Genomic DNA, 4,264 nt, shown 5'->3' with positions numbered 1-4,264 from the left:
TGAATTTAACCGAGCCGGACCATTTTGGTAGGGGGGCTGTTCCCCACTGTATAGGCCCAATAGAGAAAGCTGATAGATGAAGTAAACACATTAAAAGGGAGGCTACTACTAAATAAATACAGGCCAATGGCCCGCCGGCTCCGTCACTCTCTTTTCCCCCAAATTCTTTCAATTTCGCCCACCCACCTAAAAATTGCATCTGCTAAATCTGAATATAAGTACACTTGGAGGATTAACCTAAATTATCTCCCCATGAAGCATGTTGTGTGAGTGAATGTGTGAATGCATTGTGTATTCTTCATTTACAAGCTTACTTAACACTTTTGAGAATTTTTATTTCACCTTTCCTCCTGGCTACCGCAACCCCGGCCAACAGTTCCGCACCCCACGCAGCTACTTGCCCGAGCCTCTCCTTAACCCAAATCCAGAAAGCAGATGTTCTGAAAGAGCTTCAAAACCTCGACCCGTACAAATCAGCTGGGCTAGACAATCTGGACCCTCTCTTTCTAAAATTATCCTTCGCCATTGTTGCAACCCCTATTACCAGTCTGTTCAACCTCTCTTTCGTATTGTCCAAGATCCCTAATGATTGGAAAGCTGCCGCGGTCATCCCCCTCGTCAAAGGGGGCGAGACTCTAGACCCAAACTGTTATAGACCTATATCCATCCTGCCCTGCCTTTCTAAAATCTTCAAAAGCCAAGTTAATAAACAGATCACTGACCATTTCGAATCCCATCGTACCTTCTCTGCTGTGCAATCCGGTTTCCGAGCTGGTCACGGGTGCACCTCAGCCACGCTCAAGGTACTAAACGATATCATAACCGCCATCGATAAAAGACAGTACTGTGCAGCCGTCTTCATCGACCTGGCCAAGGCTTTTGACTCTGTCAATCACCGTATTCTTATCGGCAGACTCAATAGCCTTGGTTTCTCAAATGACTGCCTGGCCTGGTTCACCAAGTACTTCTCAGACAGTTCAGTGTGTCAATTCGGAGGGCCTGTTGTCCAGACCTCTGGCAGTCTCTATGGTGGTACCACAGGGTTCAATTCTCGGGCCGACTCTTTCCTCTGTATATATATCAACGATGTTGCTCTTGCTGCTGGTGATTCCCTGATCCACCTCTATGCAGACGACACCATTCTGTATACATCTGGCCCTTCTTTGGACACTGTGTTAACTAACCTCCAAACGAGCTTCAATGCCATACAACACTCCTTCCGTGGCCTCCAACTGCCCTTAAACGCTAGTAAAACCAAATGCATGCTTTTCAACCGTTCGCTGCCTGCACCCGCCCGCCCGACTTGCATCACTACTCTGGACGGTTCTGACCTAGAATATGTGGACAACTACAAATACCTAGGTGTCTGGCTAGACTGTAAGCTCTCCTTCCAGACTCATATTAACTTCTTATGGCTAGGCTCTACAACATTCCGCTGAAAAGGCAGCGTGTGAAATTCTAAATATTTTTTTAGAAACATGTAACTTTCACACATTAACAAGTGCAATACACCAAATGAAAGATAAACTTCTTGTTAATCTACCCATCATGTCCGATTTCAAAAGGTTTTACAGCGAAAGCACAACATATGATTATGTTTGGTCAGAGCCAAGTCATAAAAACACACACAGCCATTTTTCCAGCCAAAGAGAGGAGTCACAAAAAGCAGAAATATAGATAAAATTAATCACTAACTGTTGATGATCTTCATCAGATGACTCTCATAGGACATCATGTTACACAATACATGTATGTTTTGTTCGATAAAGTGCATATTTATATCCAAAAATCTCAGTTTACATTGGCGTGTTACGTTCAGTAATGTTTTGCTTCCAAAACATCCGGTGATTTTGCAGAGAGCCACATCAATTTCCAGAAATACTCATGATAAACATTGATAAAAGATACAAGTGTTATTCACAGAATTAAAGATAGACTTCTCCTTAATGCAACCGCTGTGTCAGATTTTTTTTTAAATGTACGGAAAAAGCACACCATGCAATAATCTACGACGCTCAGAGACCAAAGCAGCCAAAGAAATATCCGTCATGTTGTGTAGTCAACATTAGTCAGAAATAACATTATAAATATTCACTTACCTTTGATGATCTTCATCAGAATGTACTCCCAGGAATCCCAGTTCCACAATAAATGTTTGATTTGTTCGATAAAGTTCATCATTTATGTCCAAATTCCTCCTTGTTGTTAGTGCGTTCAGCCCAGTAATCCATCTTCATGAGGCGTGAGCACTAGGTCCAGATGAAAAGTCCAAAAGTTCCGTTACAGTCCGTAGAAACATGTCAAACAATGTATAGAATCAATCTTTAGGATGTTTTTAACATAAATCTTCAATAATGTTCCAACTGGAGAATTCCTTTGTCTGTAGAAAAGCAATGGAACGCGAGGTAACTCTCACATGAACGAGTGTCACGAGCTTGTGGTACTCTGCCAGACCACTGATTCAAAGAGCCCATATGAGCCCCTCCTTTACAGTAGAAGCTTCAAACAAGTTTCTAAAGACGGTTGACATCTAGTGGAAACCTTAGGAAGTGCAATTTGACCCTATAGACACTGTGTATTCAACAGGCCAAGCGTTGAAAAACTACAAACCTCAGATTTCCCACTTCCTGGTTGGATTTATCTCAGGTTTTCACCTGCCATATGAGTTATGTTATACTCACAGACATCATTCAAACAGTTTTAGAAACTTCAGAGTGTTTTCTATTAGCAACTGGGACTGAGTAGCAGGCAGTTTACTCTGGGCACGCTTTTTATCCAAACGTGAATATGCTGCCCCCTATCCCAAACAGGTTTTAACATCTCCAATCCAAAATCAAATCTAGAATCGGCTTTCTATTTTGCAACAAAGCCTCCTTCACTCATGCTGCCAAACTCGTAAAACTGACTATCCTACCGATCCTCGACTTCGGCAATGTCATCTACAAAATAGCTTCCAACACTCTACTTAGCAAACTGGATGCAGTCTATCACAGTGCCATCCGTTTTGTTACCAAAGCCCTTTATACCACCCACACTGCGACCTGTATGCTCTAGTCGGCTGGCCCTCAATACATATTCATCGCCAAACCCACTGGCTCCAGGTCATCTATAAGTCTTTGCTAGGTAAAGCTCCGCCTTATCTCAGCTCACTGGTCACCATAGCAACACCCGCCCGTAGCACGTGCTCCAGCAGGAATATCTCATTGGTCATCCCCAAAGCCAACAACTCCTTTGGCCGCCTTTCCTGCAAAAATCGCTGACACTGGAGACATATATTTCCCTCACTAATTTTAAACATCAGCTATCTGAGCAGCTAACCAATCGCTGCAGCTATACATAGTGCATCTCTAAATAGCCCACCCAATCTATCTACCTCATCCCCATATTGTTTTTATTTACTTTTCTGCTCTTTTGCACACCAGTATCACTACTTGCACATCATCATCTGCTCATCTATCACTTCAGTGTTAAACTGCTCAATTGTAATTACTTTGCTACTATGGCCTATTTATTGCCTTACCTCCTCACGCCATTTGCACACACAGTATATAGACTTTATTTTTTATCTATTGTGTTATTGATTATACGCTTGTTCATTCCATGTGTAACTCTGTGTTGTTTGTGTCGCACTGCTTTGCTTTATCTTGGCCAGGTCGCAGTTGTAAATGTGAACTTGTTCTCAACTAGCTTGCCTGGTTAAATAAAGGTGAATTTTTAAAAATAAATAAAATCAAATAAATAAAAAATAGTGGTCTGGTTTAAAATTTCAGGGTAAGAGTTACGTACGCATATGATGGAATTTATTGGTGTGAGTTTTCCAACTGTTTGTCAAAACTATTTATTGCTGCAAAACAGGTGAATAATGGTTTAAATGTACACATTAAGGCACTAATTAAATTGTCTAGGTGTGTGAGTATAAGTGCTTGTGTGTGTGTGTGGGAGTGTGTAGTATCTGTGTCTACATACATGCTGTAAGTCAGAGATCAACTGACTTTTTGATTGACACACTTTTTGTACCACTTTATTATCCCTTTAGATTTAGTCTTTCTTCTTCGGTACTAGATATTATAATCTCTTGAGCAATATCATTGGTGGTTGTCAGGGAGACAGCAAGTCTAGTAGCCCAAACACTGGTGCACCTGTCAGAGTGTGTGAGTACCTGCACAGGTGTGACAGCTGCCTGCTTACCTGAGATCTACATGGCCTGAGAGGGAGAGAGCAGGCTGAACTGAAGAGCTTAATAAGAGGACAACACTGAGCCAAA

Source organism: Oncorhynchus clarkii, chromosome 6 (assembly GCF_045791955.1).
Source record: "Oncorhynchus clarkii lewisi isolate Uvic-CL-2024 chromosome 6, UVic_Ocla_1.0, whole genome shotgun sequence".
Lineage (NCBI taxonomy): Eukaryota > Metazoa > Chordata > Actinopteri > Salmoniformes > Salmonidae > Oncorhynchus > Oncorhynchus clarkii.
The sequence above is the reverse complement of the archived record's forward strand: the minus strand, read 5'-3'. Positions refer to the sequence as shown.